The sequence below is a fragment of the Lolium rigidum genome, chromosome 1 (genome assembly GCF_022539505.1).
Source record: "Lolium rigidum isolate FL_2022 chromosome 1, APGP_CSIRO_Lrig_0.1, whole genome shotgun sequence".
NCBI lineage: Eukaryota > Viridiplantae > Streptophyta > Magnoliopsida > Poales > Poaceae > Lolium > Lolium rigidum.
In genome coordinates, this window is record NC_061508.1 from 138,497,733 (window position 1) to 138,522,744 (window position 25,012).

Below are 25,012 nucleotides of genomic sequence, written 5' to 3' on the forward strand. Positions count from 1 at the left end.
CAAGTATGTCTTGAAGATGAAGATGTAGTGAGCCCTCAAGTTACTTCAAGACATCAACATGATGAAGAATGAAGAAATGTAGTGCAAGTTCAAGATGAGCCAACTCGAAGAGTTCATAAGCTTGAAGCTTGCCATGGAGAAATGATGTGCAAGTTCAAGATGAGCCATCTCGAAGAGATCCTTTGCTTGAGTCTTGCCATCCATATGGTGATCATGGATATGTGAAGATGCGCCAAAGAAGAAGATCTCCCATGATGGATTATGGGGGAGCAATCCACATGGTGGTCATGGTTATGCGAAGATGCGCCGAAGAAGAAGCTCTCCCATCGTGGTTTATGGGGGAGCAATCTACAAGACTTCGTCAAGCAAGCACAAGCAAGAAAGGCGTTCCATCTTGTTGAGGTCAAGATCGTCGTCATCAAGCTCAAGTGGAATGCGCAAGTATAAGGTTTGCTCTTGATAGGGTTTCTTTCTCACCGGTCTCATAGTATGGTTGGAGACCGGTTTATAGTTTAGTTGCCGTACTATCAAGAGGGCTCTCGAGTGAGTAACTCGATCGTATCGTTCGGAGAGAGCTCAAACCTTTGCATCCTTGCATCATCTTTCTTGGTTGTTATTTGGACCTTATCCATGTGATGTTTTAGAGCTTGTGCTTATTCTCATGACAAGCTCTAGTTCATCGAAAACGGATTCCGCATAGATCACTTGTTGCGTTTTCGAGTTTGGTTCATCATCTTACTTGGTTTTATTTGGATCTTATACATGTGATGTTTTAGAGCTTGTGCTTATTCTCATGACAAGCTCTAGTTCATTGAGAATGGTTTTTCCATGGGCAACTTGTTGCATTTTCAAGATTGGAGGTTTTACCGGTATGTCTTTTTGAGATAGGTCAAACCTTTCATCATTTGTTTCTATCCTCCTTTGCTGGACTATGATGTTTCTATGCATATTGTTGTAGAGCTCGTTGTTGTGATTTCAACGAGCCCAAGATCATCGAAATCGGAGTCCGGATGCAAAAGTTATGCCCGTTTTAGTTTTGGTGTTTCTGCAGTTTGCTTAGGCCGGATATTTTGGAAATATCCGGGCCGGATTATCCGGGCAGAATATTTCGGAAATATCCGGCCCCCCCGAAATCGGCTAAGGACCTCAGGAATTGCTGCTCAGTATAGGGGCCGGATTTTTGGCCGGATTTTGTCCAGGTTTTGTCCCTGAGGCCGGATAATCCGGCCCTTACTTAGGCCGGATTATCCGGCCCTAGTTTTGCCCAACGGCTCGATTTTCTTGGGGGGTATAAATACCCCCCTTCTTCCTCCTTGGGCTGTGGCTTCTCTCACTCTCTCTCTCCTCCATTGTTGAACTAGAGAAGCTTGCACTATCTCTCAATCCCTCCATGATTCTTGCCCCCATTTGAGGGAAAAGAGAGAGAGATCTAGATCTACACTTCTACCAATCAAATCCATCTCTTTGTGAGTGGAACTCTCTAGATCTAGATCTTGGTGTTCTTTGTGAATTCCTTTGTTCTTCCTCTCTTATTCCCCCAATAGCTTTTGTAGCTTTGTTGGAATTTGAGAGAGAAGGACTTGAGCATCTTTGTGGTGTTCTTGCCATTGCATTTGGTGCATCGGTTTGACTTCTCCACGGTGATTCGTGGTGGTGAAAATAAGAAGGTTGTTACTCTTGGGTTCTTGGAACCCTAGACGGATTCTAGGCCTTTGTGGCGGTTTGTTGGGAGCCTCCAATTAAGTTGTGGATGTGTGCCCCAATCTTTGTGTAAGGCCCGGTTTCCGCCTCGAAGGAAATCCCTTAGTGGAACCGTGACCTAGGCCTTTGTGGCGAGGGTCACCGGAGATTTAGGTGAGGCGCCTTCGTGGCGTTCGGTGTGTGGTGTGAGTACCGCATCTTGGGGTGAGGCCTTTGTGGCGTTGGTGTGCATCGAGCAACCACACCTCAAGGTGAGCCTCTTGTGGCGTTCGGGAGCACTAAGCAACCGCACCTCTCCACCGGAGATTAGCACTCGCAAGAGTGTGAACTCCGGGATAAATCATCGTCTCCCGCGTGCCTCGGTTATCTCTATACCCGAGCTCTTTACTTATGCACTTTACCTTGTGATAGCCATCGTGCTTGAAGTTATATATATCTTGCTATCACATACTTGCTTGTATTGCTTAGCTTAAGTTGTTGGTGCACATAGGTGAACCTTTGCTTAGAATAAGTTGTTGGTGCACATAGGTGAACCATAGTATATAGGCTTTGGGCTTGACAAAGTAAACGCTAGTTTTATTCCGCATTTGTTAAGCCCATCTCGTAAAAGTTTTAAACCGCCTATTCACCCCCCCTCTAGGCGACATCCGTATCCTTTCACCTCGGCTCTTATTTCGGGCTTAACCGCCTAAGAGTATGCCGGACGATGGACCTTCGGAAGGGGAGGCTAGGTCGGTCACCATGGATGATATCAACTCATTGAAGTCATCCATGGATGCTCAAATGGAAAGCATGAGAAAAATGATTTCCGAGCTTTTGGCTCCTCCCCGTCCCGTGGCTCCCACCATAGAGGTTAATATCACGGATGCGGTTGTAGAGGGTGATACTTCGGTATTACCTTCCGCTACCACACCCATGGATGGTGATAACTTAAACACTATCAAACCCCCCATTGCATCTCCCAAGGGAACTAGTGGAAGTGAGAGCTACAATCGAGTACCTCCACCTTTCCAATCACCCGATATACCGGTTCCCCATCCTCATATAAACATCCGGGGCGACCCACCTAAGTTTTCCGTTAATGATTACGATACTTGGCAATTTGAGTTTAGCTCTCATGTTCGCGAGTGCCTCCAATGAACTTTGGAGAATCATCGAGGAAGGCTTCAATCCTTACAACCCCAAGAAGTTGACTAGAAGAGAAGCGGTTGATAGTCAACTCAACAACACCGCCTTGCACATGATTCAAACTGCTGTGGGGACAAAGGAGTTGTCTCGTGTTCGGCATTTCACCACCGCCAAGGATGCTTGGGATGCTTTGGCCGCGAGTTGCATTGGAAGTGAGAGCACAAGAAGGAACAAGTATAATGCTCTTCGGAATAAAGCCGAAGGATTCATGAGGCTTCCGGATGAAGATCATGAAGACATGTATGGAAGACTTCTCACCGTTGCCGACGCCTTCCGGATTGTTGGAGCCACTCACATTAATGACTCTTGGATCAAGGAGAAGTACATTGAGTGCATGATGCCGTTCGAGCCTATTGATGTCAAGACTCTTGTCGGAAGAGAATGCTATGCCTCTCTCACATCTCAACAAGCCATGCACGAGATGCAAGCTCTCAAGGTGCTTGAGCAAAACTCTCATGATTCCCGCAATCGTGCCATTGGGATGACAAAAGGGTCCAACCTTGCCTTGGTGGTCAACCCCGTGCAAGAAGTGATTCCTCAAGAATCTTATAGGGCATCTTGGAGCATGACCTATCCGGAAGACTTGGAACACCACTACCATGACCACATGGCATTCCATGCAAACACCTTTTGGATTGATCCTTCCAAGGCCAAGGAGGACAACATCTAGAGAAACAACTCAAGGGGTCCCTCAAGCTCGGGCCCAAGAACAAGATCTTGCTACAATTGCAATGACAAGCGCCATTTCATTGCCGAATGTCCCTATGAGAATAGGGAGACTCATGGTGGAAGGCTCATCCCCAAGGACAAGAGCAAATACTCAAAGGGCAAATATTCAAAGCCCCCCAACAAGAAATTCTATAACAAGAACAAGAAGGGCAAGAGGCCCTCAAGGATTGTGCTAGTGGCTAATGAAGAATACTCTTCCGATGAGATTGCAAGTGCTAGTGATGATGAAGAGGAAAGCTCAAGAGAAGTGGCCGCCATTGTCACCACCAACATTCCCTCTTCCTCTCTCTTTGATTCACCCAATGAGAACCCTCAACGCAAGAATGCACATTGCTTCATGGCAAGGTCCACCTTGGACACATCTATTGTGCTATCAACTCAAGAAGAGTATACCTCCGGAGATGAAGATGTTGATGATGAAGAAGATGCAACCTCAAATGGATTGGTTGCCCTTGCCTCCCTCTCTACTAACTCTTCATCAACAAGTGAATCTCCCAATGAGGTCATTCATGTGGAGGAAGAAAGTTGCCTCATGGCTAAATCTTCCGAGGTATCATCTCCTAACCCCTCTATGCCTAACATTTCTAATGATCTAGGGGTTGACCCCGCTAGTCTAAAAGTGAAACAAGAAATGCTAGAGTTTGATGATTTCATTAGTAACCTACAAGGTAACACTAAGAAGCATGTTTCAAGTCTCATGGTACGTATGGCTCAACTAAATGATACTCTTGAGAAAAAGTGCCAAATAGAGAGAGAAGACTCTCTAAAAATACATGCTCTTAAAAATGCTCTTGAGGAATGTCAAGAAACTATAGCATCTCTTGAAGAGAAGCTAGAAAATCTTGAAGAACCTCAAGATAAACTTAACAAGCTCACTAAAGCTAGAGATCTTGCTAGAGCTAAGACTAAAATGCTTATAAAGGAAAAGGCCAAATTTGGTGTTGATCATGAGAAACTTGTGAAGGATCTAGATGAACTAGACAAGGCTCACAAAGCCTTGAAGAGTGAATACTCTCTCCTCTCCGAGTCTTATGAGCAACTTCAAATTAGGCTTGCTTCATATGACATACCTAGTACCTCTACTCCTTCATGTGATCATGCAAATATTATTGAGGAAAATGCTAGGTTGAAGGATGAACTTGCTAAGGCCTCCTCTCCCCAAAGTAAACTTTCCTTGGATGATCTTTTGAGTAAGCAAAGGTCAAACAATGGGAAGGAGAGACTTGGTTATAATACCAAGGCTAAAAAGGCAAACAATAAAAAGACCAAGCCCGCACATGAGAAAGCTAATGGTGAAACCCGAAAGGGCAAAACCATTAATGATGATGGTGCGGGAATAGATAACCCTCACTATGTTCTCTTTAAAGATTATTATGGTGATGTTTATGCTAAATATGTTGGTCCATATGATGGTTATGTTGCTTGGTCTATTTGGGTTCCAAAGACCCTTGTTGCTAACAAAAGAGGACCCATTGAAAAATGGGTACCTAAATCCAAGAATTGATCTCATGTAGGACTATGCCGCCGGAGGTTCAAAATGGGTACTTGATAGTGGATGTACAAGTCATATGACCGGCGGCAAGAACCTCATCAAGAAGTTGAGGCCCAACATAAATCATATCACCGTCTCCTTTGGCGATAATTCTACATCCGAGGTATTGGGTTTTGGCAAGGTTGTGGTTGCACACAACATTACTCTTGTGGATGTCATGCTTGTCAAAACCCTTGGTTACAATTTGCTTTCCGTTTCCGCCCTTGGCAAGATGGGTTTCGCCGTCTTTATTGATAATGATATTGTGGTCCTCTTGTGGAGCAAGACTCTAAAAGTCGCATTCGTTGGGTATCGTGAACACAACTTGTATGTGGTGGACTTTTCGGGGACCACCACGACAAGTGCGATGTGCCTATTCGGAAAGGCGGACGTGGGTTGGTTGTGGCATCGCCGCCTAGCCCTGTCAACATGAAAACTTTGCAAAGTCTTCACAAGAGGAACCATATTGTGGGACTAATGGAAAATGTGTCTTTTGCCAAAGATCGTGTTTGTAGGGCTTGTGTTGAAGGCAAAATGCATGACTCTCCGCATCCAAGCAAGACCATTATCTCTTCCAAGAGGATCTTGGAGCTCCTTCATGTGGATCTCTTTGGTCCCATTACTCATGCAATTCTTGGTGCGAAAAAATATTGCTTGGTGATTGTTGATGACTACTCAAGATACACTTGGGTCTACTTTCTCAAGATGAAAGATGAGACTCAACAAGTATTCATTGACTTTGCTACCGAGGTGCAACGCCAACACAACCTCCTCATTATGGCAATAAGAAGTGACAACAGCTCCAAGTTCAAGAACTACACACTCAATGATTTTCTTAGTGATGAGGGGATTCGCCATCAATATTCCGCTGCTTACACCCCTCAACAAAATGGTGTTGCGAAGAGGAAGAACCGGACTCTTATGGATATGGCAAGGTCTATGATGGCGGAGTATAAATCCCGCTATAACTTTTGGGCCGAAGCCATCTCCACCGCTTGTCACTCCTCCAACCGGCTCTATCTCCGCAAGGGCTTGAACAAGACTCCATATGAAATACTCACCGGGAACAAGCCTAATATCTCATACTTCAAGGTGTTCGGGTGTAAGTGTTTCTACAAAATCAAAGGGGTTCGTCTATCTAAATTTGCTCCTAAAGCTTTGGAGGGTATATTTGTTGGTTACGGTGCCGAGTCTCACACTTATAGAATCTTTGATATAGCCTCCGGGATTATCATTGAATCTTGTAGTGTGAGGTTCGAAGAAAATGATGGCTCCCAAGTGGGGCAAGTTGATGTATGTGCAGGTGATGAAATACCTCAAGATGCCATAGTAAGAATGGGTGTGGGATTTTTCCGCCCCATTGAGGGACACGGTGTGGCATCTCGGGAAGGACTATGCTCTACGACGGTGGAGCCCTCATCTTCTCAACATCAACAAACCCCATCAAGTGAAGCAAATGACGCACCAACCCAAGAACAAGAACAAGACCCTCCCTCTTGTGTGCAAGATCAAGGACAAGGTCAAGGACAAGATCAAGAACAAGATCAACCAAGAATTCATGATGGCTCCGACGAGTATCCATTTGATATTTGCTCCGCACCAAATGATGTCCAAGATCAAGCATGTTAGGATTTAATTAGTTTACTTAATTAAAGGGAATCCTCCCTATGTAACCGTCGTTGTGCGGTTGCTTCGGCAACCGACGCGACGCTCCCTCACACCCCCACGATCGGTCGTGCTCCTCTTCGCGACGGTTGACCTTGTATAAATACCCGATTATCAATGGAATAAAGAACACGGTTCGATTCATTTGCTTCTCTCTCGATCGCTCTCAGTTTTCCTTCGAACACATTATCAGCACTTGCTCGCTGGAGCGATTCCGACGAAGGCGAACTCGCCGGAAGAAAGAAGAACAGGAGGAGAAGAACAGGGGAAAAGGTGAGAATCAGAACCATGCCTCGAGTTCCGATGTACCTGCTTCTTCGCCTCCTTCGCGCCGACGGCCGTGGTCGTCGCTTTGTCGCCCGATACCACCGCCACGGTGTAGGCGGTTTCCGCCGCCTCGTGCGCCTCACGCGCGACTTCCGCCGCTTCCGTCGTGAAGTTCGGAACCAGCGCCGCTCGGACCTCCGTCGCCAACAACGGAACGGCGCTGGACCCTCGAACCAGCACGTCCAGCCTCCTGCGCCTCCGCAGCCCGACGTGCCCGCCTGGCTTCTCGCCGGTCCGGCCGCTCCAAGTCTCGACGCCGCAGAGGACATCGACCCGGCGCTGGCTGCCCCGCCACCGCCGCCGTTCTGGCCGCCGCCGCCGTTTTGGCGCCCGAGGTCGCCGACGGTGGCACACGCACCGGACGCGCCCCTCGTGCGGGTTCGCGACGGCGACGCGCTCGCCTTCGTGTCCGCACCAACCGGGGCCTCCGTCTTCGCCTTCGGCTCCGGCGTGAACGGCTCCTCCAACCACACGGTTGTCGATGTTGACGTTGTCGCGCCGCGTCTGCCGTCCCCGACACCGGCCACGCCACCTCCTTCACCACGCGCAGGCGCTCGCCGCCGCCTCCTGGCCCTCGGCCTCCCGCTGTCCAGCCCGTCGGCGGACTCGCCAACGAGCAGCCGCGGCCACCGCGCTGGCACCTGGAGCCTGGCCGCGCTCGGGCTCGCGAACGGCGCCTCCAACGGCGTCGCCCCGGGGACCCTGCTCCCTGGAGGATCCTCCGACGAGGAAGAGGACGGCCGGAACACCCGTCGTCGGTGATTGCTGATGCGGCCGGCCGGCCTCGTGTTCTCCGCGTGGCTTTTGTCTGTGAGAATGGGGATCGAGAGCCTGGACTTGTTTCCTCTCTCTCCTTATCTCTTTGACTGACCAGGAGAGTGCATACGTGGCCATGTGCATGCGGAGACAACACCAGCAGGTCTTGCTGTCTACTCCGTATTTACTACTAGTAGCTATTTGCTTTATTGCTTCGTAGTACTAGTTCAGCTTATTAGCAAATTAGTCTTATAATAGTGGTTCTAGCAGCAATTTAGTTCTGTTTAGACTGTTTAATTCAGTACAAGTTTTTCAGTACTGATTTTCAGTTCAAGTACTATGTGTATTACTGAAAATGTGTGATGTAATACATTTCCGTGTGTGCACATGTTGAGATTTATTACATTCACTGTTTGCAATTGAGATTGTAAATTTCTTGCAAACTGAAATGCAAAATTCAAAGTGATTTCCTTCAATTTGATGTCTTGGGATCATGATGTGGTGTGTAGATTTATCTACCACTACTGTTTAAGCCTACATATTGTCATTTTGACATTATGCTTGCCAATGTGCTCTCCCATACATTTTCATTAAGTTATGACACAAGGCATTCGAAGTGTGAGTATCTATACTCCGCTAATGCTGCTAGATCTACTCCAAATTTTCTTTTGGAGATTATCTACAACATGCCATACTTAACAATTTGAGGTTCACACTAATGAGTTCAAGCCCACTTCTTAAAACTTCATTTATTTTGCATAGTTCATTACGACATAACCATGATGGGTTTTAATTTCCGAATGTAAATTAATATTCTCTGGTTTACCATGTAGGTAAACGATGGCTCGAGAGTTCGATTCACTCGCTCTCAACGGCCACAACTACCCTATATGGGCCATGGACATCAAGATCGCCCTTGCGTCCCGTGGATTAGTGCGTGCAATCCAGACCCCGGAGAATCCACCTCCGGCTGGAGTGACGCCGCTGACAGATGAGCAAAAATATGCTGCTTTGTACATCATAAGGCACCATATTCACCCAGATCTGAAATCTGAGTACTTGGAGGAAGAATCCCCTAGTACCTTGTTCCAGGCCCTCAAGACGAGGTATGAACAGCAGAAGGCAGTTGTCATGCCTAAAGCACTTCATGATTGGACACACCTCCGACTCCAGGATTTTAAGTCTGTCGGGGAGTACAATCATGAGGTTCATAAGATCAGTTCCAAACTGCGCTTTTGCGGGAAGGAACCTACTGATGCGGAGAAGATAGAGAAAACTCTCTCTACTATGCTCCCATCTGACAGGATCCTCCAGCAGCAGTACCGTGCTCGCGACTACCAAGTCTATTCCGATCTTATTCATATTCTACTTCAGGCTGAAAAGCATGATGAGCTACTCGCTAAGAATGGCTCTCAGCGCCCGATTGGTTCTCAACCTCTACCTGAAGTTCATATGAATGTCGCGAACGGACGAAAGTTTGATGGTGGCTTCAAAGGAAAGCCCTCGAACTTCAATGGTAAGCGAAAGCGCAACCGGAACAGAAAGCCTAGAAACTCAGACCGTGGGAAAGGCACCGCAAAGCCCAAGGTTGACAAAACTAAGCTTTGCGACAAGTGTGGATGCTACACGCACCCCACTGACAAGTGCAAGACCCCAAAGCATCTGGCCATTCTGTACCAGCAATCCCATGGACGCAACGCACCTCGAGGGAAAAGGTTTGAAGCCAACTTCAACCTTCATCCAGATGGCACCGATGGAGCTGGTTGTTCGCAAGACGTTCCCCCGGGACCTAGCAACGCCGTTACTCTCCTTCCGTCAGAGGACCCTACAGGAACGGAGGACATGATGGTTGAGTACGCCTCAACCGACATGTTTGGAGACTTCGACTAGTCCCGCCACCTCCTTAGTGATTGATATATTCATGTCCATTTGTGATGTTGTAATAGAACATAAGTATTGTTGTCATTTATATTGTATCAGCACTTCGTATGATAAGATTGTTTTCTATGTATTTAAATAAGGTTTTCTTATTGGAAATTCTTCATTTTTATATATAGCTTTCTACGGGGACAATCCGATGGAAGAGGAATTATGCCTTGTGGATAGTGCTACCACAAACTCCATACTGAGGGAGTTGAAATATTTCCAAACTCTGAAAAAGATGAATGGAGATATTTTGACAATCGCTGGACGCGATACGGTAATTGTTGGCACTGGACGTGCCATATTTACCCTCCCAAGTGGTACCCAAGTGAAAATTGAGGATGCCTTGCTGTATCCCGATTCTTCACGTACCCTAATCAGTTATCGAGATATCCGTAAGAATGGTTTTCACATCGAAACCCATGAAGACAACAAAGAGGAGTATCTACTCTTCACAAAAGAGAACGGATATGGCAAGCAAGTACTTGAAAAAATTCCCTCCATGTCGTCCGGATTGTACTATACGTACATCAAACCCGTAGAACATGTTGCTTACAAGGTAATTTTCCAAAATGTTAACGCATTCCAAACCTGGCATGATCGCCTAGGCCATCCTGATATCGGGATGATGAGGAAGATTACTAGCAATTCCATTGGTCATAATTTGCTTGAGTCCAAATTTCCTCAGTCTTCGTATTTTGTGTGCACATCATGTGCCACGTGAAAGCTTATTTTAAGGCCTTCGCACCTCAAGATACAAGCTGAACCACTTCAATTTCTTGAACGAATTCAAGGAGACATTTGTGGTCCCATCCAACCATTATCTGGACCGTTTAGGTATTTCATGGTTCTTATTGACGCATCTACACGATGGTCACATGTGTGCCTTCTTTCCACACGGAACCATGCATTTGCCAAGATAATGAGGGAAGTAATTAAGTTACAAGCCCATTATCCAGAAAGTCGAATTAAATCAATTCGCATGGACAATGCTGCAGAATTCTCCTCACGTGCTTTCAATGACTATTGCATGGCCCTGGGGATTGAAGTTCAGCACTCTGTTCCATACGTCCACACTCAAAATGGTTTGGCTGAATCCCTAATTAAGAGGATCAAACTCATTGCAAGACCTTTGTTGATGAATTACAGCTTGCCAACATCGTGTTGGGGTCATGCAGTTTTACACGTTGCTGACTTAATACAATTGCGACCTACTGCATATCACAGTACTTCCCCTCTGCAATTGGTATGTGGAAATCCACCTAGAATTTCCCATCTGCGTAAGTTCGGATGTGCTACATACATCACGTTCTCACCACCTCAGTGGACATCCATGGGCCCACACAGAAAACTGGGGATCTATGTGGGGTACAAATCACCGTCGATTATTAAGTATCTGGAACCCCTTACTGGGGATCTATTCACAGCCCGTCATGCTGATTGTATATTTGACGAGGAACATTTTCCGGCATTAGGGGGAGATTTCAAGTACCAGAAAGAATGCCCGGAAATTGATTGGAATGCTCTTGCCATTTCAGCCTCCGATCCACGTACCCAAGAGACCGAACTCCAAGTTCGGAAAATCATAAATTTGCAACATCTTGCAAATAATCTGCTAGATTCATTTACTGATCTAAAAGGTGTCACAAAATCCTTGAATCCGGCTAGAAATGCGCCCGAAAGAGTGGAGGTACCAACTAAAACCACTCAACTCCCCGTTCCCAAAAAGAGGGGGAGTAGTACGGCCTCTGACCTGGATCCTGCTTCTCGCAAGCAGCAAAGGAGAGTGAGGAGAAACTCCTCAATGTCAGTAAATGCAAGTCAACTCAACGCTGACAAACACCTTATGGGTAGTATACACCCAGTGGAAGGGCAACCTCCACAACCCAGCTCCAGCTTGCACACACTGGCTGGGACATCGGAACACCTAGACTCACGCGTATTGGGAAATCACGAAGAGTCATCAACGGTGCACGAGATATCCATCAACTATATCGATTCTGGAGAATCATTCAACCGTAAGTCTACGATTGTCGACACTTACTTTTCTGCTACAATTGCAAATACCCTTCTTAATGATCATGATCCAAGGACTATCGTTGAGTGTGAAAAACGTTCCGAATGGCCTCAATGGAAGGATGCAATACAAGCAGAATTAGCCTCGCTTAATAAAAGGAAGGTATTCACAAAAGCAATACCTACACCTCCCATTTTTTTCCCTGTGGGATTCAAATGGGTTTTCCTCCGGAAACGGAATGAGAACAATGAGGTGGTGAGATACAAAGCAAGGCTCGTAGCACAGGGTTTCACGCAGAGACCCGGCATTGATTTCAATGAGACATATTCTCCAGTTATGAGTGGTATCACTTTCCGATATTTAATATCTTTGGCAGTGCAAAATCGTCTATCTATGCAGTTAATGGACGTCGTGACCGCATATCTTTAAGGTTCACTAGATTCGGACATTTACATGAAGGTTCCAGATGGAATCTCTGTCCCGGATGCAAGCGCAAAACGCAACATGTACTGTGTAAAACTGAACAAGTCTCTATACGGCTTGAAACAGTCGGGACGGATGTGGTACAACCGACTTAGTGAGTTCCTTCTTCGCAAGGGTTACTCCAACAGTGATGACTGCCCATGTGTTTTCATCAAGAAGTCCTCTTCAGGATTTTACATCATTTTCGTGTACGTTGATGATCTCAACATCATTGACAACACACAAGATATTGATGAAGCACGCAATCATCTAAAGAAGGAATTTGAGATGAAGGATTTGGGTAAAACCAAATTTTGCTTGGGTCTCCAACTTGAGCACCTTCCCTCAGGAATAATGGTACACCAAGCTGCCTATATCCAGAAAATATTGGAGAAATTCAATATGGACAAATCCTATCCGTCTAAAACTCCCATGGTGGTTCGATCTCTAGACGTAGAGAAAGATCCGTTCGGGCCGAGGGATGATGGAGAAGAGATGTTGGGACCCGAGGTTCCATATCTCAGTGCCATTGGAGCGCTTATGTATCTTGCAAATTGTACGAGACCTGACCTCGCATTTGCAGTGAATCTACTTGCTAGACACAGCGCAGCTCCCACCAAACGCCATTGGTCTGGAGTCAAGAATGTCTTTCGATATCTCCAAGGCACAAAGGATCTTGGCCTATTCTTTCAGTTCCAGAGAAACCTGGACTCTAGTATGATTGGATACGCTGATGCTGGCTATTTATCTGATCCCCATAATGCCAGATCGCAGTCCGGCTTTGTGTTCCTACATGGTGGAACGGCCATATCATGGAAGTCTTTGAAACAGACTCTGGTTGCAACATCCACCAATCATTCTGAAATTATTGCAATATATGAAGCATCACGCGAATGTGTGTGGCTTCGCAGAATGATAAACCACATACAACAGTCATGTGGAATTGGTTCAATCGAATCGCCTACCATTATCTACGAAGATAATGCGGCTTGTGTTGCACAGATGCAAACAGGATACATAAAGAGCAATATCACTAAGAATATTGCCCCCAAGTTGTTTTTCCCTCATCAACTCCAGAAGAGTGGGGAAATCAACATCTTGCAAGTCAAATCATGTGATAATCTCGCTGATCTTTTCATGAAGTCTCTACCAACTTCAACATTCCAGAAATATATTCATGGGATTGGTATGCGACGGCTTCGGGATTTGTAGGCGTCAGGGGGAGTATCTTCCTGAACTATTCCTATTCAAAGCATCATATTACACTCTTTTTCCCTTTATGAGTTTACTTTTCAGGTTCTCATTAAGGTATTTAATGAGGTAATATCAACATAAGATTATATGTCATACTTTCTGTTTTCCCCACCGGGGTTTTTAGGGAAGTATACACGACATATTTATTGTGCTCTAAATTCTATGGATACACTTCATATCGATTTAACAGAGGCAATAATCATTATATGTTGGATCATTTTCTCCTTATTTTTCCCATAAGGTTTGAAGGAGTTTTACCAGCATATCCTACACTACTCTTCCTTTTTTCCCACAGGGTTTTTGGAGAAGTTTATTCCAAGGATATTCAATCTCAAGTACAAGGAAGGATTAGGGGGAGTGTTAGGATTTAATTAGTTTACTTAATTAAAGGGAATCCTCCCTATGTAACCGTCGTTGTGCGGTTGCTTCGGCAACCGACGCGACGCTCCCTCACACCCCCACGATCGGTCGCGTCTCCTCTTCGCGACGGTTGACCTTGTATAAATACCCGATTGACAATGGAATAAAGAACACAGTTCGATTCATTTGCTTCTCTCTCGATCGCTCTCAGTTTTCCTTCGAACAAAGCACATGAGGTTGAGCACACTCAAGAAATTGAAGTTGCTCAAGTTGAAGGTCAAGACGGGGACCCAAATGATCAAGTTGATCAAGTGACACCTCCAAGGCCAAGAAGAACCAAGGAGGAGATCGAGGCCCGTCGTCTAGCAAGAAGAGAAAGGCAACTTGAGCGTCTTGAACACACACATGACAAGGTTCTTGGTGATGTAAGGGCAAAGGTTTCCACAAGAAGGCAATTGGCTAATTTTAGCAACCATCATGCTTATATCTCCTTAGTGGAACCCAAGAAAGTATTTGAAGCCCTTGAAGATTCGGATTGGATGGAAGCTATGCACGAAGAACTCAACAACTTCAAGCGCAACAAAGTGTGGACCTTAGTAGAGAAGCCAAAGGAGTGCCGCAATGTTATTGGCACTAAATGGATATTCAAGAACAAGCAAGATGAGTTTGGAAATGTTGTGAGTAACAAGGCAAGATTGGTGGCTCAAGGGTTCTCTCAAGTTGAGGGAATTGACTTTGGAGAAACCTATGCTCCCGTGGCTCGCCTTGAGTCCATCCGTATCCTTCTTGCTTATGCATCGCATCATAACTTTAAGTTACAACAAATGGATGTGAAAAGTGCATTTCTTAATGGTCCTTTGCATGAAGAGGTTTATGTTAAGCAACCCCGGGGTTCGAGGATCTCAACTTCCCTAACCATGTCTACAAGCTCGATAAAGCTCTTTATGGTCTCAAACAAGCTCCTAGAGCTTGGTATGAGCACCTTAAGGAATTATTGGTAGACCGTGGGTTTGATGTTGGGCTAATCGATCCCACTCTTTTTACTAAGAGGGTCAATGGGGAGCTTTTCGTTTGCCAATTATATGTTGATGATATTATCTTTGGCTCTACTAACAAAGATTTCAATGATGAATTCTCAAAGCTTATGACCGATAGGTTTGAGATGTCTATGATGGGAGAGATGAAGTTCTTCCTTGGTTTTGAGATCAAGCAATTGAGAGGAGGAACCTTCATCAACCAAGCAAAATATCTCCAAGACATGCTCAAGAGGTTCAAGATGACCGAGATGAAAGGTGTTGCCACTCCTATGGTTACCAAATGTCATCTTGCACTTGATCCCAATGGTAAAGAGGTGGATCAAAAGGTATATCGCTCCATGATTGGATCCTTGCTTTACCTTTGTGCATCTAGACCGGACATAGTGTTGAGTGTTGGTGTGTGTGCAAGGTATCAAGCTTCTCCTAAGGAGAGCCACATGATAGCTCTCAAGAGAATCTTTCGATATTTGGTTGATACCCCAAGATATGGTATTTGGTACCCCAAAGGCTCAAGTTTTATTCTCAATGGATACACCAATGCGGATTGGGTGGGAGACAAGGATGATAGGAAATCAACCTCCGGGGCTTGCCAATTTCTTGGTAGGTCCTTGGTGTATTGGTCATCTAAGAAGCAAAATTGTATATCTCTCTCCACCGCCGAAGTCGAATATGTTGCCGCCACAAGTGGATGCACTCAATTGTTATGGATGAGGCAAACTTTAAAGGAATACGGTGTCATTTGTGACAAAGTGCCTCTATTATGTGACAATGAAAGTGCTATCAAGATTGCCTATAATCCGGTGCAACATTCAAGAACGAAGCATATTGAGATCCGGAATCATTTCATTAGGGATCATGTTGCCCGTGGTGATATTGAGCTTATCTATGTTCCTACCAAAGATCAACTTGCCGATATATTCACGAAGCCTCTTGATGAAGCAAGGTTCACTTATTTGAGGAATGAGCTAAATATCATTGATTCAAGGAGTATAGCTTGACCATCTTGCAAACACACCTTCGTCTCAAAACTTTATTTGGCTTAGATGTTGGCATGGAAATAGGGGGAGTGCGGTTTAAATTATTGAGCTATCCCTCCCCCCATAATGCCAACATTAAGAAATCATTCTCTTTATATCATATGTTGATATGTGAGCTTCAATGATGAGTAGTGGCTTGGACCCAAGATATATCTTCGCGGTGTCATGCCACAACACTCATATATGGTGGCCTAGGCCACCACACTCTTCTTTGTGAAGAGTTGGAGTTATTTGGATCTTATCGCCTTTTATTTGACAACTCCATGTTCTTATGGGAAATCACTCTAGTTTGGCCTTATTTGCTCATATCTTGCAAACTTGAGTGATCATGTACCATTAACAGTTTGTATCTTCTAAAACCTAAGCCTACTCTCTCCTATAAGCCACTTCCATCTTGCTCATTTGTCATGTTTGGTAAAAAACTTGGAGTTTGAGGTTTTTCGGTCGGATGATCTAGGTTGCTCCATCTTATTGGTAAATTTGCATCTTATATGTGACGTGATACATTATTGCATCGCATATGGGTCTATGCAAATAACCAACAAAAGATGGGCCGGATTCCCGGTGTTCTGGAATTTCCCAGAAAACCGGATAATCCGGCCCCAGGGCACCCCGGAAAATCCGGCCCGGCCGGATTATCCGCCCTAAACTAGGGCCGGATTATCCGGCCTGGGCAGATCGTGGAAGGGCTGAGGACGAGGCCGCGGGGGGCAATCGGTTCACACCACCCCCCACGCGCCTCTCTCTCCTCTCTCTCCTCTCAAGGTCGCCGGAACTCCTCCTCCTCGCCGGAGACGCTCCGTCCGCTCCCTCTCGGAGTTTTTGGGTGGATCGGGTGCATCTCCTCCCTAGCTACCTTCTCCTCCAAGCGGTTTCCACAATGGATGTGGGTATGATTCACAATCTCTAACCCTAGATGTTGTGTTTTATATGTGCTATTTTCTTGGTGGAATTGGTGTCTAGTTGTTCCAAATCAAATGTAGTATACTCCTCTTGCATGCTATGAGGCCGATCTGGTCTTAGACAAGTGTTTGATTGGAAGAACTGCAACTTTCGCAGGGCCGGATTATCCGGCCCCCGCCAGACCGGATTATCCGGCCAGGCCGGATTATCCGCCCCCAGGGGACTCCGGATTATCCGGCCTGGAGCTTCATCGCCGCTGCAGTTTGTTTCAATCTGTCATGTCTAGATTTGTACCGACTTATAGTATGTTTCTAGAGTATATTACTGTATCTCACATGACTTATGAGCATTACCTTCTCTTTGCTACCCGCCTTTGCTTCTCACAGGTGGTGCTTCTCGGGGTGGTCGGAGACGTTCTAGGCATGATCGATCAAGTGATGAGTTTGCATCCAATGCACCTCGCAAGTCCGTCGCTTCAAGGCGGAAGAACAAGGAAGTGAGGGAAAACTACAAGACCATGGACCCTATCTCTTATTCCGCTATCCGCATGAAGAACTGGTATGAATACCTCCCAAGGGATGAAGAGATAGAGGGCAGGAGATACTGGTGCATGGAGCAGGAGTTCATCTACAAGGACATCTATGAGCCCATGAAGAATCTGAGACCCATGCAGTCTATTGATGTGGACCTTCTGGCAGTCAACAATCACTTTGAAGATGCAATCTGGGTAGCTGGCAGGATGGGCTTGAAGGATATCATGAAGATTCAATGTGACTATAGCCCAGAGTTGGTGAAGCAATTCTTTGCCACATTGGCAATCAAGAAAGATGATGATCGCACTATGGAATGGATGACGGGCTCCACTCACTGTAGTGCCTCTCTACGCCGATTTGCTGGTTTTCTTGGAGTTCCTGCAGAAGGTGGTCGTCGCCTTCATGGACCACAGAAGACAGATAAGAATGCACTGGTTCATCTCTATACCTCAGCGGGAACAGTTGGTTCTGCCAAGGGACTGCTTCCTATCTACAGTCAGTTGCTCCGGTTCTTTCGGGCAACCATTTGCCCAAGTGGTGGTAACAATGATACTCTCCGGGGAGCCCTTGTGGATCTTATGCACCTCAGCTATAGGTGTGCTCGTGATGTCGATGAGGAACGGGATTTCACTCTTGATGTCATGGACTTCATATTTCATGATATCCATGATGCCATGGTCTCCCGGACCACCATACCTTATGCACCCTACATCTAGCTTCTCATCAACAACTCTGTGGCTTTGGGTGGTGAAGACTTGAGTGGGTACCCTTTGGTGAAGCACAGTGTCAAGAAGGCCTACAGGCTTAAGCCAGTCTCTTCTGCTGTACCTGCACCTGACTCTTTCATGGGTGATGCTCGTTCTAGTGGTTTTGCTCCTGCTCGCCATCTTGATGTCCCGGCTATGAGGAAGCAAGTGAGCCGGCTTAGTTGGTTTCAGCGTCACATCCTTTGCATGAACATTGAGATCCATTAGGAGAACTATGCGGCCAGCCGAGAGCGTTCTGAGATTAAGCATACTCAGGCGGTTATTCTACACAAGCTCAGTGGTGATCAAGGACCCCCGCCTCAGCCTCCAGCTCACCAAGGTTACAGTGGATGGCATTCTGCACAGGTTCCATGGAGTGATCTTGATGATTGCCTTCAAAGGTCCAACCTCACTCGCCGCCCTCCGGATGCACCTGACGCTGAAGATGAAGATGAGGAAGCGGCATACCAGTCCGATGATGAAGATGCCTCCGAGTGATTCCCATGGGACGTGTAGCATCGCGCTTGTCCCCTTTTTGGTGTCTCGATGCCAAAGGGGGAGAAGTGTTCTATTAGGACTCTCGGGGATTTGCATGGTTTGGGCACAAGCATATGCGTTTATCATTCTTATATTGCTTGTGTTCCCTCTTATTTGAACTATTTGGTTTGTTTGTGTGCCGTTCAAAACTATGTGCTATGTGGTGTGAGACATTGTTATGGTTTTCGGATTTCTATTTGTTGAGATCAAGGATATTACATTATGTGTGATGCTATATCTCCGTATTATATATCTACACATGGGTATGATTTCTTGCATCCTATCTCAACTTCATATTTGTCGATGTCTATTGTTAGAGCTCATGTTAGATATCTCTTGTGTTGAGGCACCTCACTCCTATGTGTTGTGTATTTGTATTCAAATGCAAATTACTTATATGCACACATGTAGGGGTAGTGCCTCTATGTTTTGCCATCATGCTTGTCTCTATAGTGATTCTCTTGCAAATCCGTATATTGTCATCAAACACCAAAAAGGGGGAGATTGAAAGAACACCTCTCACATTATGTTTTGTGTGTTTGATGTCAATATATGTGATACACTAATTTTTGTTTAAGTGCTACAGGGATTACATAGATACATGTTCATGTGTGTTGGATATGGTCAGTCTGTCAAAAGAAAACAGCAAAAAGTTGGTCAGGCCGGATAATCCGGGCCGGATATTGTGGAAATATCCGGCCCCCAGTTTTCGGCTAAGTCTTTGAGGAAAAGCAGCGCAGTATAGTGGCCGGACATTTGCCCGGATATTGTCCCGGTTTTGTACCCGGGCCGGATATTTTGGAAATATCCGGCCCCCTCGAATTTGGCTAAGGACCTGAAGAAAATCAAGTCTGGCATGGGGCCGGACATTTGGCCGGATTTTGTCATGGTTTTGTCCCAGAGGCCGGATTATCCGGGGGGGGGGGATTATCCGGCCCTTACTTAGGCCGGAATATCCGGCCCCCCGGAAGCCGCAACGGCTCATTTTCCGGGGGTATAAATACCCCCTTCTTCTACCTTGGATGTTTGCTCAATCATTGCTCAAGAAATCTGCCAAGCCACCTCCATTAGAGCCACCTCAAGAAACACAAGATTTGCAAGATCTCCTTCCTCCCCCAACCAAAGCTCTTGATCTTTGGAGATTCGAAGGAGAAGACACCGATCTACATCCTCACCGAAGCGTTCTTCATTTCCCCTCTCTTGTTTGAGGGATCTCATGCTAGTGTTCCTATTTGGTTCCCTAGTTGATTTGTGTTGATGTGTTGTTGTTGATTGTTGTATTGTTACAGATTTGGGAGCCTCCAATTCAGTTGTGGATGTGTGCCCCAAGAACCTTGTAAAGGCCCGGTTTCCGCCTCGAGGAAATCCCTTAGTGGAAGTGGGCTAGGCCTTCGTGGCGTTGCTCACCGGAGATCTGAGTGAAGCCTTCGTGGCTGTTGGTTTGGCTTTCGTAGCAACCACACTCCTCCAAACATAGACGTACCTTCTTGCAAAGGAAGGGAACTACGGGAATCATCTCCGTGTCATCGCGTGCTCCACTCTCGGTTACCTCTATCCTATTCTATCTCTTATATTGCTTAGCTATATCTTGCTTAGTTGTTAGCCTTGTCATATAGGTAAATTCACTTAGTTGCATATCTAGAGAATTTACCTTTTGTGTCAAGCCTAAATTGAAAAAGAACTGAAAATTGGTTAGCACCTATTCACCCCCCCCCCCCTCTAGGTGCGGTATACGATCCTTTCAGAGGCGTCGAAGAAGGTCCGTGGTGCAAGCCGTTAAGATGATGTCATCGACGTAGAGCAGCAGGTACGCGGTGTCGGCGCCTTGGCTGTAGACAAACAGCGAGGCATCGGAGCGTGTCAAGCGGAAGCCGAGGTGATGAAGGAACGCTGCGATGCGCTGGTACCACGCGCGAGGTGTCTGCTTGAGTCCGTATAACGAACGCGAGAGCAAGCACACGTGGTCGGGGTGAGTGGTGTCGACGAACCCCGTAGGCTGCTGACAGAAGACCTGCTCCTCAAGGTGACTAAGGAGAAAGGCATTGGACACATCCATCTGATGAACTGGCCAAGCGCGGGAGACCGCAAGCTGGAGGACAGTGTGAATCGTCCCAGGCTTGACAACCGGGGCGAAAGTGTCGGTGAAGTCGATGCCGGCTCGCTGACGAAAGCCGTGTACCACCCAGCGCGCCTTATGGCGATCCAGGGTCCCATCAGGATGGAACTTGTGCTTGAAGACCCACTTCCCGGTGATGATGTTGGCGTGGGGCGGTCGAGGGACGAGCTGCCACGTCTGGTTACGCTGGAAGGCGTCAAACTCCTCCTGCATGGCCGCATACCACATGGGGTCGTGGAGGGCCGCCTGAGCGGAGGCGGGCAGCAGTGACGGTGCAGAGGTCGATGCAGTGCAGACGTACTCATCGGAGGGGTACCGCGTACTCGGGCGAGAGATGCCCGCGCGTGCGCGGGTGAGGGGTCCCGCGAATGGTGGCGGGGTGATGTCTACGGGAGCTTCTATTCTTGTAGACAGTGTTGGGCCTCCAAGAGCAGAGGTTTGTAGAACAGCAGCAAGTTTCCCTTAAGTGGATACCCAAGGTTTATCGAACTCAGGGAGGAAGAGGTCAAAGATATCCCTCTCATGCAACCCCGCAACCACAAAGCAAGAAGTCTCTTGTGTCCCCAACACACCTAATAGGTGCACTAGTTCGGCGAAGAGATAGTGAAATACAGGTGGTATGAATAAGTATGAGCAGTAGCAACGGTGCCGGAAAAGTGCTTGGCGTGTAGTTGATGGTGGTGGTATTGCAGCGAGTAGTAACGCAAAGAAACAAGTAAACAAGCAGTAGTAACTCAGCAGTATTTAGGAACAAGGCCTAGGGAATAGACTTTCACTAGTGGACACTCTCAACATCGATCACATAACGAATCGGATAAATGCATACTCTACACTTTTGTTGGATGATGAACACATTGCGTAGGATTACACGAACCCTCAATGCCGGAGTTAACAAGCTCCACAATAATGCTCATGTTTAAGTAACCTTTAGTGTAAGATAGATCAACGGACTAAACCAAGTACTAGCATAGCATGCACACTCGTCACCTTCATGCATATGTAGGAGGAATAGATCACATCAATATTATCATAGCAATAGTTAACTTCGCAATCTACAAGAGATCTTGATCATAGCATAAACCAAGTACTAACACGGTGCACGCACTGTCACCTTGCACACATGCAGGAGGAATAAACTACTTTAATAACACATCACTAGAGTAGCACATAGATAAATTGTGATACAAACATGCTGCAATCATAAAGAGATATAAATAAGCACCTCACTATGCCATTCGACAGTGAATAAGTATTCTGTGAAATCTAGCCTAAGAGACCCACACGGTGCACACACTGTCACCTTTACACACGTGGGACGAGGAGTCTCCGGAGATCACATAAGTAAAACTCACTTGACTAGCATAATGACATCTAGATTACAAGCATCATCATATGAATCTCAATCATGTAAGGCAGCTCATGAGATTATTGTATTGAACTACATAGGAGAGAGATGAACCACATAGCTACCGGTACAGCCCCGAGCCTCGATGGAGAACTACTCCCTCCTCATGGGAGCAGCAGCGGTGATGAAGATGGCGGTGGAGATGGCAGCGGTGTCGATGGAGAAGCCTTCCGGGGCACTTCCCCGCTCCGGCAGGGTGCCGGAACGGAGATCCTGTCCCCCGCATCTTGGCTTCGCGATGGCGGCGGCTCCGGCAGGTTTCGTGGGTTTCGTCAATTGGTATCGGGTTTTCTGATCCAGGGGCTCTTTATAGGCGGAGAGGCGGCGCAGGAAGGTCGAAGGGGGTCCACACCCTAGGGGCGCGCCCCCCTTGGCCGCGCCGGGCTAGGGTTTGGTGGCCCCGTGCCTCTTCTCTCGGCGGTTCTCGTGTGTTCCGGATGCTTCCGGGTAAAATAGGAACCCGGGCGTTGATTTCGTCCGATTCCGAGAATATTTCGTTACTAGGATTTCTGAAACCAAAAACAGCAGAAAACAGAACTGGCACTTCAGCATCTTGTTAATAGGTTAGTTCCAGAAAATGCACGAATATGACATAAAGTGTGCATAAAACATGTAGATAACATCAATAATGTGGCATGGAACACAAGAAATTATCGATACGTTGGAGACGTATCACGGGGGCAGCGGCGAGGGAGCACGGGCGGGTGGTGACGGAGCGGCACCCGGCGAGGACGAGGTGTCGCCCGGCGAAGACGGCGCGGCGCCCGAGCTGGGGCTCGAGGGCGACGCAGGCAGCGTCGAGGCGGGCGTCGGCGCAGGTGTGGTGACCCTGCATACCACTGCATGTTGTAGTATGCCAGTCGTTGATATAACATTCACGAAGTACCATTCCACAAATGTTACATCCCTCAGAGTAGTACAACAGAACATAGCAGGGTCCATAACTCATTCACATATTATTACAATAAACATACACAAGTCGTCTCGGAGCTCCTCTTGGGTCCTAAGAGGATAACTCCTGGGTTCGAGGTGAACCCAGCTTAACTTACAATACCATAGTCTCATTAAACTAAACATTTATTTAATCGAGTAGCTAGGTATTAGGAGTTCGTGCTGCTCGGCCACTACTACTTGCGGATAACCCTAGGCTTGTTCTCCTCCGGAAGCCTCCTCGGATCCGTAGACGATGATGTAGTCTACGCCTTCAACACCTCCGGAGAGGTCTGGTTCCTCGTAGCCGATGATCTCGGCTCCATCATTGTTGTCGTAATCCTCCTCCAGATGATTCAGACAATCTAAGCAGGGGATTTAAGAGTGGTATGAGTACGAGCGTACTCAACAAGTTCATTATAGATAAGAGGTGTTTTATGCACTAGCTACGATATTAGACCAGAAAGTCTAATACCAATGCAAGTTTTGATAAACATTTCTTCAAGAGATTGCTTTTATTTCAAAGAGCTATGTCCGTCGGCCTTCACCGGTTTACTAGAACTTCATGGAGCTCCTTTCCGGCCGCGTTCGCAGTTCCTCAATCCCGGAACAGGGAGTGACAGGTCACAGTTCTTACACTCTGCAGAGGTGTGTTGCTTTACCCATAAGAGATCTTAACCTTGGTGCCAACCGGGCAGCTTTCCCTCCACACTTCCTTTGGTGTGAGGCCCGGTATAAGGTCTAGCCAATCATGTTCCTCCGCTACCTCGAACACCCACCCTTTGTTGCATGCGCCGACCCTGGGTCCACGTCGGTCCCATTATTCCCGTAATTTCAGGGTGGACCCCGACCACGACAACAGTGCTGGGCTCTTACCATACACTCCTACGCCGGTGGCTGCAACCCATCATAGACCGCAATACCGTGGGGATTTAGAATGGGATCCCCACCCTACCGCTTGCACTTTGCACGACAAGTGTCTACGGACTATGCCGTGGGGACTTAAGGCTTCCCCAGCCTACCGCTTGCCGCCGACAGATACAAGTGTCTACGGTAAAGCGCATCCGTTGATGAACGAGAGGTGGAAACACTTTTGACTACTCCGTCCCACTCCGGATCTTATGGTTAACACGGGTATTACGGCACAAGAATCACTGGCGACATTTGTTGTTTAATCCTAGATGGATATAAACCCTTGCAATGGAACCTCCACCATATCAACACAATCCATGGTTCCATTGCCCACCACATAGTCATATTCATAGTTATGAAAATAGTGGTTTTGTTTTTCATGCAGTAGTGATAAATATAGTACTTTGCAAGTAATTTGGTAAAAATACTCAAATGACATGAGCAAGCGATGAACTTGCTCGAACACCGCAAAGTTCTGCAGCTTGGAAGGTATGGACTGACCCTTGTCCTCTTGTTCTGAAAAATAGCATCATTGTCCGATAAGGGCAATGGTTAAAGAAGCAATTATGCATGATTCCATTTTTAGGGTTTGTTCCCCCCTTCCGATGTCGTTATTATTTTATGTAAGAGGTTAATACTAAGAATAATTTGGGGATACTTGTTTAAGAGTAAAATACTACCTTGAAATGTTGTCAAGGTGTTTTTAAAATCCAAATGCATTAATGGACTTAATTTCATTATTGAAAATAATATGTGTGATTTAAATCATTATTTAAATCATAAAATTAAGATTCATTCTTAATTGTCTTCAAAAATTCTCTTTGATATTTTATTTAGTTAGAGAATTTTATGCTGATCTATTTTCATATTTTTAATTATTTTTTTAGAGCTATATAACATTTCTTACATAATTTCAAAGTTTCTGTATTTCTTGGAATTAGGA